Source organism: Eurosta solidaginis, chromosome 2 (genome assembly GCF_040869045.1).
Source record: "Eurosta solidaginis isolate ZX-2024a chromosome 2, ASM4086904v1, whole genome shotgun sequence".
In the NCBI taxonomy this organism is placed as follows: Eukaryota; Metazoa; Arthropoda; class Insecta; order Diptera; family Tephritidae; genus Eurosta; species Eurosta solidaginis.
Genome location: NC_090320.1, coordinates 96,989,468 through 97,002,942, shown reverse-complemented (window position 1 = coordinate 97,002,942; position 13,475 = coordinate 96,989,468). Strand labels below are relative to the sequence as shown.

At 42.0% G+C, this 13,475-nt stretch overlaps 1 pseudogene; it reads left to right on the top strand.

Annotated features, from left to right (window-relative positions):
- Positions 1 to 8,440: 8,440 nt before the first annotated feature.
- On the top strand, positions 8,441 to 10,014 carry LOC137242296 (U3 small nucleolar RNA-associated protein 15 homolog; annotated as a pseudogene).
- Positions 10,015 to 13,475: the final 3,461 nt, after the last annotated feature.

Below are 13,475 nucleotides of genomic sequence, written 5' to 3'. Positions count from 1 at the left end.
GCACACAAATGCGGCGTGAGTGTGGGTGGCTGGAAATCTTATTAAAACGTTAGGGAGGGGCGCCGTCAATCAAGTAAAAGTTAGGCCTTGGGCCTAAACATGCCGCCCCCCTTGCGGCACGCAACATCACAGTCCGCCAAGGATCACCGACCGTGAAGAAGAGAAGTAAAAAATAAAAAACTTATAACTAATTATATCTAACTTAACATAAACGCCGGTCAGTCCGCCGGCTTGGCGGCCCGCAAGAAGGTCTGCACAATGGGTGAGCTTGGTTGCTGATGCCTCTGTCATTCGGCACTTTTCTCGTTATGATTCAAGGCCTAAGCCAGGTTTGCCTAGAGCTAGGGATTGCGAAAAGAAGTAAGAAGATATACGTGTTCATATTTCTTGCCGTTTATTACAAATTCATTGGAAATTCTATGCTTGTGAATTTTGTATGAAGAAAATTCAATAAAAAATAACTTATTGTAATGATACAAGATTTTAAACGCACACCTCCATTGTGAATCCATACAAGTGGCGAATTTTTGGTAGAACGTTCACAATAGTGAACAGCTTCGATAACTTTTTCAATCGCTGTTGAATACTTAAATCATTAGCTGACAGTGGGTTTCAAACATCTTGTAGACGACTGGTATATTGCTTTGTTTACATAATTTAAATGCCTGCATAGTTGGTTACGCAAATTTAATCCATAAACTTGATTTTAGGAATGAGTATTAATATGTAGTCTGATTTTCTGTATACAAATTTAAAAGAAAAGCTGATTTTAAGCAAATGTGCAATTCATGGCACTTCAATTTACTAACGGCGAGCACAAGAAAAGGAAACCTTTCTTCCATTCTCTGGCCCTTCGCGACAGCCGTTCTCTCTGTCAGCTATGATTTGACACGTAGGCATGGCAATGGAGGGATAGAAAGATTTTTCACATGTACGAACTCACAATGCACACCGCTTGCGACTGTGTACAACAGAAATTCAATTAAATAAAAAGGATAAAAAGTGTAAAAATTCATGTATTTCGGTCGTTACCGAACATTTTGCTGTTAGGCCTTCGCTGTGCCCGAGAGTACCCAACCGAAGATGGTACTCTGAGCTAACAAAGGGCCAAACGTGGTGGGCAGAATTCCTGGGAGTATTATCTCGGCATATACATCTGTGCCTAGGACGAGGCGGATCGGGGCGGATGAGTAGAACTGCGGATCTGCCAGACGAAGATGTGCGTACAGGGCTGCGATGGCACTGTCGATGCTGCTTGTGGGTGTCGTGCGCCGAAAATTGGCTACGACCGCAGCATGGGTCGCAATCCTTCTCTTCTGTCCGTGTCTTCCTCGGATACGCAGCAGACATCCTGCTTGCCCGCCAATGTTGCTGGTAGGAAGTTGGAGCTCCTGGGCGAGCTCATCCGCAATCACTGTGGTGGGGGATCATCCGTCGATTAAGGCGCGAACGAGGTGTAGCCGCCCCCCTGCTTCTATTTTCACGACCGCGGTGGGGGTGATCGCTACCGTCGATATCATGGTGGCGGTGGCAGCTGAATGCGAGGCTAGGAGCCCTGCCCGGAAGGCGGACACGGTAGTGAGCTGCAGCGAGTTGGATCCATGACTGCGATCTCGTGGTTGATGATGGGTGTGATATCTTTGTTGCAGGCGAAGAGGCCTTGTCTCCGCTCTGCGATCGCGCGGTGGTTGTCTTCGTTGAGGGTCCTTAGTTTGCCGGCGAAGAGACCGAGTCTCCGCTCGGCCGTCACGAACATGGCGCTGGACGGTAGATGTGTTGTGCTGGACCCGCTTCCTTTCATGCTGCAAAAGCGGTCTAAACGATTTGGCTGCTGGTGTTGTGTTCGGGCGAAGAGACCGAGTCTCCACTCCGGTTCGGTGGATTCGAGCTGGACGAAGAGGCCCAGTCTCCGTTCCAGCATCTGACGCATATAACGATATGGAGTCGTCAATCCGCTCACGGGGTGATTCCAGCTCCTCCTCAACTTGTACACTCCATGGCTTGGAGCGGGCTTCGTTGAGTAACTGTTCCTCTTCATCAATCGAGGAGATGTGAAGCATCGTGTGATGTTTTTCGCCGCATTTTTTACATCGGCCTTGGCTTGGGCATGAGTTAGAGCGGTGGTCTAGAGCCAAGCAATTTCCACAGCAGCTCCCGCGGATCGCTAAGTAAAGACGCTCCTCGGGTTTTTTGGCCCGAAAGATTGGGCACAGGCGTATGGGATGTTGCTTAAAACAAGCGCGGCATTCCGACGTATACCGCATGACGTTCTTGGCAGCGTTTCGTTGCATAACGGCAAAGCGACCCATTTTTCTGAAAGAACTGCAATATGTTTGACTGGGTCGAGTCATTCTCGAAAGTGCGGGGGCGAGTGGTCCCTAATTGTATTGTTGGGGATTTGGGAAATTTTATTAGCGCGCGCATAAGGGGAAACATCTGTCGCTGCATAAAAAACACAAAAAATGCAAATGTGGCGCGCATTATGAACATGGCCTCTTTCCCCGCACGTTATGTGCCTAGGTTTTAGTGCCTTATTTTGTTTATTTCGCGTCACCCGGTAGCGTTTTAGTTGGCCACGGGCACACTAGTGCTGCAGAAAACTAGCATTTACGATTTTCGGTTCGCACATTCTGGTACCGAACCGGGTAGAAAGTGTATAGCGTGGGTTCTTTTGAGTCGCTGTTATTTGTGTTGTTGGTGCTAAAAACCAACAAATTTCCTTCCCGCCGCAAAAAAAATGTTTGGACAGCAAAATCGTATGCTATATAAAGAAAAAAAATAAAGGAAATGTTCGTTTAGGAAGAGGGGAGAGATTTATAAACTGTATAATTTTTTATTTGTTTGTATTGCCTTTCACTTATTTCTTCAACTTTTCCCCAAGTACGCTTGTAGTACTGTTTTATTGATGGCCTTTAGCAAACGCCACGGTTCCCGAAGGGTCTTTGGCTCCGGTACCGATTTCTTTCGGAAACGGGTTTTTGGGTACCCGTTTGCATCTTCTTATGTATCCCTAATATAATGTGCATTTAAAACTCGGCATATATGTGTACATACGTTGGAGAAGTATATGGACAGTCAGTGCACGGACTTTACCGCATTGGTAGGTTTACTAACTTTTCTGGCCCATTTTCATTTTCTACTACTACTACCACCGAGGCCCAAAATCTACCAAGATTTCAGTATCTTCGCACTGTAAACGTATGCTGCGATAATTTTAAAGTATTGGATTGCAGAGCCCACCCAACTAACATTAGGAGGCGATACTGAAAAAATTTCTGAAGAACTTAAGCAGGAAATAAATTTTTGAGTAGAGAAATTTTTTTGAATAATTTGAACGAAAATAAAAGGTTCTACGTAAACGATTACTTGCCGAGATCGGTTATTTTGTGGCAGTACTTGTGGTACTTTGGAACATTGTTGTTGTGATTTGACGTCTTGGTGCATATTTGTCAGTATTTCACACTCACGCTACAGGAAAAAATTGAGTATCGTATAGGCATAAGCTATGTACATAGGTATATACAAACGTGCATGTAATTTTGTCTTGCTTACGTGTTTTAAAGGTGTAATTTCTTTGAAACTGTGCGATATTTGTTTTACAATACCTTATTAATTGTTTGTACACATCTGAACTGTAGCTGTTGTTTTCTTGGTAAAAACTACCAACTACTACTATTTTCATTTTTCCGTCTACTACAAAAAAAACGCACATTCATACATACCCGTGTATAGAATGTAAAATTCCTATGAATTGAAACAACGGGAAGTGTATCAAGTGATTTTCCGTTCGTTCATTTCATTTTTTACTACGGCGTGCACAAGATGGTCAATTTATAGCTACATTCAGGGGACACGTTCAGGCAGCGTATACAATAGCTTGGTCTGGAGCTCCATGTTTAATTGTTAGTGGTAGTAAAGATTCAACGTTAAAAGTTTGGAGCGTTCAAACGAAAAAATTGTCCCAAGAATTGCCAGGGCATGCAGATGGAAAATTGTGGGATTACTAATGCCGAGTATTGCAAGCGAATAATTTGCCACAGTACGTATGTATATTTGTAGATTATTTAAGCATTATATAGATTTTGTTTTCCGTGATTGCATGATGCCACTGATACTACAAAGTTTTTCACCCTTAACGTCAGTTTTTATAACGCCGCTTTTCTTTGGCACGGCACATGGACATCCTATTGGCGAACGGCTCAGCTTGGGCATGGAGCTTAATACTGCTATAGTAATTTCTTGCTTCCAACTAACTTACACTACAATTTTTGGTTTTTACTCCTCCTTATTTGCGAGTACTGGGCATTTTATCGCACCTTTTCTGGTGCATGCATTTTGTAATCATATGGGCTTACCTGATGTTGTATCTTCTTTTTTGTTAATTGTGTTTCCTCGTTTTTAAAATTCTTAGGCTTTCTAAGGTGCAACGCGCTTTTTCTCTCCTTTAGGTGTCTATTATTGTTATGTTTTCAAAATCAGCTGTGTGTTTATTTTCTATTGCATGCTGTGCCAAAGCTGTGCTTTGTTTTTGTTTACGTATATCGGATTCGTGCTCAGCTACCCGCGTGCCGAGCACTCGCTTTGTGGTCCCAATGTAGACCTTATTGCAGCTATCTTCTTCATTCCCTTTACATTGAATTTCGTACACTACATTGCTACGTTGTTGGAGATCTATGGGTGTTTTTGTTTTTGTAAAGCACGTTTCCAAAGTGCAGTTTGACCTGTATGCTAGTGTAGTGTTTGTGTTTGATGTATTTGTCAAGTCATGTGCGACATTTTCTGTGATCCTAGGAATGTAAGTGGCACTGAAGTATCGTTTTGTCTGGTTATTTGTATCTGAAGACTGTGTTTTTTGGGTTATATTTTCTATTTCCATTTGTTTTTGATTTATTAAATTTGTTATTATATGGTCCGGATAATTATTCTTTTTAAGCGTCAATTTAATTTTCCTAATATTTGCGTCATGAAAACTTTGATGGCTGATAGATAATATTTTGTCTATTGTTCGGTCTGGGTGCGTCTGAAACCGGCAGTGGGTAGGCGCACACGGGTCGATCTCGGAATGGATGGGTCACTCAAAGAAATAAATAAGAACACAAAGAGGATTCTCTCGTTATAAAATAATATTTAATTAGAGTGTTAGGAAATATAAAGAGGATACAATATTACCTTTGCGTATAACTTGACGATGGTGATCCTGGGCGATGTGAACTGGTTGGCGGTCGATCGAAAAAGAGGCCGGTTATCCCGTTGAGGTCATCCGCTAAGCCGCGAAAAAGTCCTCTAGTATTAAGGAGGGGAAAAAAGCCACACACACAACAGCCCCCACATATACGTGCATGGGTGCTGACAACCTGCACACACACGTGCATGCGTATGAAACGCATGCATGTGCATGCATGAACACAAATGCGGCGTGAGTGTGGGTGGCTGGAAATCTTATTAAAACGTTAGGGAGGGGCGCCGTCAATCAAGTAAAAGTTAGGCCTTGGGCCTAAACATGCCGCCCCCCTTGCGGCACGCAACATCACAGTCCGCCAAGGATCACCGACCGTGAAGAAGAGAAGTAAAAAATAAAAAACTTATAACTAATTATATCTAACTTAACATAAACGCCGGTCAGTCCGCCGGCTTGGCGGCCCGCAAGAAGGTCTGCACAATGGGTGAGCTTGGTTGCTGATGCCTCTGTCATTCGGCACTTTTCTCGTTATGATTCAAGGCCTAAGCCAGGTTTGCCTAGAGCTAGGGATTGCGAAAAGAAGTAAGAAGATATACGTGTTCATATTTCTTGCCGTTTATTACAAATTCATTGGAAATTCTATGCTTGTGAATTTTGTATGAAGAAAATTCAATAAAAAATAACTTATTGTAATGATACAAGATTTTAAATGCACACCTCCATTGTGAATCCATACAAGTGGCGAATTTTTGGTAGAACGTTCACAATAGTGAACAGCTTCGATAACTTTTTCAATCGCTGTTGAATACTTAAATCATTAGCTGACAGTGGGTTTCAAACATCTTGTAGACGACTGGTATATTGCTTTGTTTACATAATTTAAATGCCTGCATAGTTGGTTACGCAAATTTAATCCATAAACTTGATTTTAGGAATGAGTATTAATATGTAGTCTGATTTTCTGTATACAAATTTAAAAGAAAAGCTGATTTGAAGCAAATGTGCAATTCATGGCACTTCAATTTAGTAACGGCGAGCACAAGAAAAGGAAACCTTTCTTCCATTCTCTGGCCCTTCGCGACAGCCGTTCTCCCTGTCAGCTATGATTTGACACGTAGGCATGGCAATGGAGGGATAGAAAGATTTTTCACATGTACGAACTCACAATGCACACCGCTTGCGACTGTGTACAACAGAAATTCAATTAAATAAAAAGGATAAAAAGTGTAAAAATTCATGTATTTCGGTCGTTACCGAACATTTTGCTGTTAGGCCTTCGCTGTGCCCGAGAGTACCCAACCGAAGATGGTACTCTGAGCTAACAAAGGGCCAAACGTGGTGGGCTCTACGTAAACGATTACTTGCCGAGATCGGTTATTTTGTGGCAGTACTTGTGGTACTTTGGAACATTGTTGTTGTGATTTGACGTCTTGGTGCATATTTGTCAGTATTTCACACTCACGCTACAGGAAAAAATTGAGTATCGTATAGGCATAAGCTATGTACATAGGTATATACAAACGTGCATGTAATTTTGTCTTGCTTACGTGTTTTAAAGGTGTAATTTCTTTGAAACTGTGCGATATTTGTTTTACAATACCTTATTAATTGTTTGTACACATCTGATCTGTAGCTGTTGTTTTCTTGGTAAAAACTACCAACTACTACTATTTTCATTTTTCCTTCTACTACAAAAAAAACGCACATTCATACATACCCGTGTATAGAATGTAAAATTCCTATGAATTGAAACAACGGGAAGTGTATCAAGTGATTTTCCGTTCGTTCATTTCATTTTTTACTACGGCGTGCACAAGATGGTCAATTTATAGCTACATTCAGGGGACACGTTCAGGCAGCGTGTACAATAGCTTGGTCTGGAGCTCCATGTTTAATTGTTAGTGGTAGTAAAGATTCAACGTTAAAAGTTTGGAGCGTTCAAACGAAAAAATTGTCCCAAGAATTGCCAGGGCATGCAGATGGAAAATTGTGGGATTACTAATGCCGAGTATTGCAAGCGAATAATTTGCCACAGTACGTATGTATATTTGTAGATTATTTAAGCATTATATAGATTTTGTTTTCCGTGATTGCATGATGCCACTGATACTACAAAGTTTTTCACCCTTAACGTCAGTTTTTATGACGCCGCTTTTCTTTGGCACGGCACATGGACATCCTATTGGCGAACGGCTCAGCTTGGGCATGGAGCTTAATACTGCTATAGTAATTTCTTGCTTCCAACTAACTTACACTACAATTTTTGGTTTTTACTCCTCCTTATTTGCGAGTACTGGGCATTTTATCGCACCTTTTCTGGTGCATGCATTTTGTAATCATATGGGCTTACCTGATGTTCAAGATTTATGGCAACAGCATTTAGTGCGTCGTATAATTTTTTCATAATTTGCCATTTCGCTGGTTTAATTGGTTGGATCATACTACTGCCAATAGCTACACGACCTTCATTGTACTCCAATAATTTGTCCTGGACCAATTAGAGGATTGCACATTTCTTTCACAGTCCAGCTGTTGATTACGGCACGACATGGAACTAAATTCGGACAATAGCTGTAATCTTGGCAAAGTTGAGTTTCGGGGACTTTTTATATAGTAAACATTTTTGAATTGTATGATTACACAATACAAATTTCAAGTAACAAATTACAAAAACTATTGCATAAAGGCTTAATATGACTGTATGTGCATATATATGTACTAGTTACAAATACAATTCAAATATATAGAGGGGGCATTCCATTTCAAATTGGAAAACAATTAAAATCGCATCGAGATTTGAATGAAATTATGTATGAAAAGCTCTACCAAAAGCAAGAAAATATTTGGTCAAATTTAATGTATACATTAAATTTTATACAAAAGTTTTGACCAAAACGCATCCAAATCATTTGTCGTCATGGCATGGGGTTACTCTCTTAAACTACTTTATCACTACTTAAGGGTTAAAAAAAAAAACACCCAATACTCGAAAATTAACAAATTAATAATAAGTCTAATGTTTAACCCGCATTTGATATGTATGTGTACACAAGTCTACCTCTGAGTGAAGGCCTAGGCTGCTGGTTTAAAAACATCATATAGACTGTTGACTTCAGTATCTTATCGCGGCTGCGCTTCGAAAACTCCCTATCTGCAAACTTTTGAAAAGTGGCCTTTCTCAGACTTTGGTTGTAGAATGTCCTATTTCAGAATAAGTGAAAGCTGTCGATTTGTTTGCACACGACCAACCTAGAAAATAAAATGAGTTCCTTTAAACCGCTAAATACAAAAAAATACCTTAAAACTGGGAAAGTTGTTACTCCTGATACCGTATACCGGAAGCAATTAAGCGTGCCAACGTTAGTAGAAGAATTGGGTGCCATCGACTACGTTGACTTCAGTCTCATAGCGCCGCACTACTTTGCAGTAACATGTTCAGTGCACGTACAAATTTACAATCCGATAACGAAATTAGTGGTAAAAAATTTGTCAAGCTTTCAAGAAACTGCATATGGCGGCACCTTTCGGCAAGATGGACGTTAACTGGTGGCTGGCGATGAGCAAGGCTGGGTAAAACTCTTCGATCCATCCAGCAAAACCGTGCTTCGTCCTTTTAAAGGACACAAAGGGCCAGGGCATCGAGCGCAATTCACACACGATCTACTTCATATTGCTAGTTCCTCAGACGATCGCTCCATCAAGCTATGGGACATTTCTACAGAAAAAGCAATGTTAGCCCTTGCGGAACATGAAGACTAGGTACGTGCTGGGGCTGTAAACCCAATGTCACCTGATACCCTTATCTCAGGTGCCTATAATGGGAAAATTGAAAATGTATGATACGCGCGCACAGCAAGTTTCGTTCTCAATTGATCATGGCAGCCCTGTTGAGTCGTTATTATTTTTACCAACTGGTAGTATGTTCATTAGCGCAGGTGGCACAGAAGGGCGTATATAGGATGCCTTTGCCGGATGTCGACTCCTGACAAAAGTTTCGCAACATCATAAAAAAATAACAAGTTTCCGTCTAGGCTCAAATGGCAGACGTATACTATCAGGTAGTTTAGATCGTCATGTTATGATATTTGATGTTTCCACATATCAAACTGTGCACACACTTGATTTTCCTAATGCTGTGCTGAGTTTGGGTGTAGCACCCGGTGATCAAACTGTTGTAGCTGGAATGGTTGATGGCCTTATTTCCATTCAAAATAGGGAAATCGAACGGAAGAAGGATGATGTAAAGCCGAAGCGGTCACAGCACAAAAATCAACATTTCAGCTCTGTTCAAATAGATCATGAAATACGTGAACCCTTACAAGCGAAACTAGCGCATTATGACAATTATTTACAAAGGTATGAATATGTGAAATGTTTAGATGCTGTGATGATGCCAGCCATTGCACGTTTCCATCCCGAAGTAACAATTAGTGTCATGCAAGAACTGATACATCGTAAAGGTTTTCATCGTGCATTAGCTGGACGTAGTCACAACTTCTTATCCCGTCTGACAACGTTTATATCCCGTTATATTGGAGAGAGTCGATTTATGCGTGTTATGATTGATGTTGTGTCAGCGTTGCTTGATATTTATACGCCCAAGTTTCACGAATTTACTGGTGAATTGGGTAAAGACTATAATATTGGCTGGTGTTTTGGAACGCGAAGTTAGTTTGACACACGATTTGATGGCGCTGCAAGGCTGTCTAGAGCTTCTGGAGTGTGCTTCAAGTGGGACCAACCAGATCGACGAGATGATACGATTTGTCAAAGAAGACAAAGATCAATTCAAACAATCTCCTCAAGCTAAAGAGTCGTCCATTTTGACGGTATAGCATATTAAGGCAATGAATAAATAAGACTCTTGTATGCTAATGTAATTTAGAAAAAAAGTTCGTCTGGTTTGGAGAAGCTTTCGAAACAATTTCTGCCAGGAATTTGTATACAACGAAAATTTCCGGAATAATATAGACGACCTTTTTTTAATTTTTAAGAAAAATTTATATGAATAGATAGTATGTATTTTATAAAAAAAAACTTTCGAGACAGGGGGTTTTTGAACTGGCATCAGAAATCAAATGGTACTTCACTATGGGGTGGTTATATCCTTATCCCGAAGTCTTCGAGTGCTGTCATAGTGTCAGATTAAAATGGATGAACTCGCATCGTTACTTTTGGGGGAGTTCTAAAACCCTTTCTTTCGAACCGGCAGAGACATACCTTCAACTGGGACGACATTACACACTACTACATTTGCATATTTGAATTTTATAGCCATTAAATTAAATGTATATGCATACTTTTAAAGAATGAATACTTTATCGGTACGGATAAAAAAAAATCCGTTAACCCGTTGGTGCCAGTGTATCATTTTGAACACGTTCTCAACACCTTGCATGTGTTTTCGAAAAGAGGCACGTATTTGGTTAGGTGCAACCTCTATGGGTAGTTGAGCATGGATTTTGATTTGATTGTGTTTATAGTTAAGAAGGAAACGGTTGGTTTCCATTTTAACTATTTTTTAATAGCTATTTCAATACATACATTTTGTTGGTCTCGCGCCTTTGGCCGAGTGTGTAGGTGTTCTGTCATCCTCGCTCGGGGTGAGCGGGTGAAGTTGGGTTGATTTGCTGTCCTCGCTCTGGGAGAGCGGGTGAATTGTGGGTTTGATTTTGAAAATGAAAAATAATTGTTTTGTGGCAGATGGGGATCTGCATTAGGGTGGTTGATTAGCCTCGGTGGGCGAGCGCTGGGTTTTGAAATTTTGAAAATTTAAAAAAAGATTATGGGCCGAGTGCCTTTGTTTTCTGTGGCAGACCGAGGGTCTGCGTAAAGGCTTTTCTGGTATACTCGTTATGGAACAACGAGTGAGTGGGATGGTTTTTTTGAAAATGAAAAAATAGAATTTTGTGGCAGATGGGGGATCTGCGTGAGGGCTTTTCTGGTATCCTCGTTATGGGAGAACGAGTGAGTGGGATATTTCTTTTTTTTTTTTTTTTTTTTTTTTTTGAACGGAGGGATGTGGAGGAACGGGGGGGATTGTTAAGCGAAGCTTTTGGTCCTCGCACAATCTATCTCCGTGGGAAGAAGGATCAGTTTGACCAAAGGTCGTCTGACTTGACCCTTCTCGGTTATGAGGTCGACTACACGTACTCGGTTATCTTCTCCGGGGTGTACGTCGACGACTCTACCTAGCCTCAGCTCGTTGGGAGATAAGTTGTCCTCTTTGAGGACAGCGAGATCTCCCACTTTTATATTTTCTTTGGGATGCTTCCACTTCACTCGTTTTTGAAGTTCGGATAGATATTCCACCTTCCATCGTTTGCAGAAAGTGTGATGGAGGGCTTTGAGCTTCTGCCATCTGTTTATTATGGAGGCCGGGCTTTCGTTCACATCCGGTTCTGGCGGCGCCAGAAGATGGCTGCCTGTTAGGAAATGTCCTGGAGTTAGGGGTTCCAGGTCCGTTGGGTCATTCGACCCCGGACTGAGAGGGCGCGAGTTGAGGCACGCCTCAATCCGGCACAAAAGTGTTTGGAACTACTCCATAGTATATTTGTGGGGAGAAGCGATCTTTTTGAAGTGGCTTTTGAAGCTCTTCACTCCCGCTTCCCACAAGCCGCCCATATGTGGAGCGCCAGCGGGAATAAAATGCCAAGTTAATGCTTGATGGCTATACTTGGAGACTGTTTTGTCTCGGCTTTCTGCCAGGAAGGCTTTGAATTCGGATCGTAGAGATCTGGAAGCTCCGACAAAGTTCGTACCATTGTCGGAGTAGATGTTCTTCGGACATCCTCTTCTCGCGATAAAACGCGAAAAGGCCGCTAGGAAGCCTGGGGTACTAAGGTCACTAGTGGCTTCTAAGTGGATGGCCTTAGTGGAAAAACAGACGAAAAGGCATACGTAGCCTTTTGACAGTCGACATCCCCTACCGCGGTAGCTTTTGATGTCGAAAGGCCCTGCAAAGTCTACCCCGGTATTGGTGAACGCGCGGGTAAAAGTAGTCCGGTCGCAGGGAAGGGTCCCCATAAGTTGGGACTGTGCCTGCTTTCGGTGAATAATGCAGGTTTTGCAATTGTGGATGATGGCTCTGATCATGGTCTTGACATTCGGTATCCAGTATTGGGTTCGGATGAGACGGAGCATGAGCTGGTTCTCGCCATGAAGGGAGTCATGATGAGCCATCATAACGGTAAGGCGAGACAGCCTACAATTGTAAGGCAAGATGATCGGATGACGCTCATTGTATGACATGTCCTTTGAAGCCCCTAGACGCCCCCCTGTTCTAATAATATCATCTTTGTCGATATATGGGTTGAGTGACAGTATTTCACTCTTTCGATCGATAGGTTCCCTATTTTTCAATTTTAAATATTCTGTCCCGTAAAATTGTTTCTGGCAGACTCGTATTAATGCTTGAGTCGTTGCCTTAATCTCATCGGCTGAGATTATACACGACCTTTCGTGGAACATTGCTTTAGTTTTTGGGTGAGTTCGTTTATAAAATCTCCTAACATAGGATAGAACCTTCAAAGCCCTGGGTAAATTTGAAAAACGGTCGAGAATATCTACATGATCTACCCTTGTCGTGGCATATGTTTGTGCCCTCTTCTCCTCAACGGACGTTTTGTATTCGGTCTCTTGTGCTGGCCAGTGGGAATTGTCTTCTTGCAGCCAAGAAGGTCCCTGCCACCACAACGAATTGTTGGTCAACTCTGATGCAAGTAGTCCTCTGCTTCCTAGATCCGCTGGATTAGATTCCGAGTCCACGTGAAGCCAGTCCTTGCTACCGACCATATCGACGATCTTAGTGATTCGGTGTGCGACGAAGGTTGACCAGGAACAGGGCGGCTTTCTTATCCATGCGAGTACGATGGTTGAATCTGTCCAGAGGTGAACTTTTGCTGGCCCCAAATGAATGTTTCAGAATATTGATTCCATGATTTCTTTTGAGCGCACCATCCACTCCAAGATCGACCCTTGTGCGCCTACCCACTGCCGGTTTACGACGCATTCAGATTTTATGAATTTAATCCTTTCTGGAGGGGTTAACTCGCAAAAGCGTGAACAGTTTCGTAATCTGTGCTCTGCGGACTTGCACATTTTACACATTGCCTTTGACGTCGGTCTGGATACCTTTGTTTGAAAGGCACCAAGTCTTTTCGTAGGGGGTTCTGTTGACTGTCGCGACGCGTTTAGTTTTTGCACTTTCGAAGTGGCATGCCCTGTAAAACCAGACACTGTTTCAAGTGTCTGAAACCGATTAGACAGGAATTTATCCATATCCTCCCACTTGGAT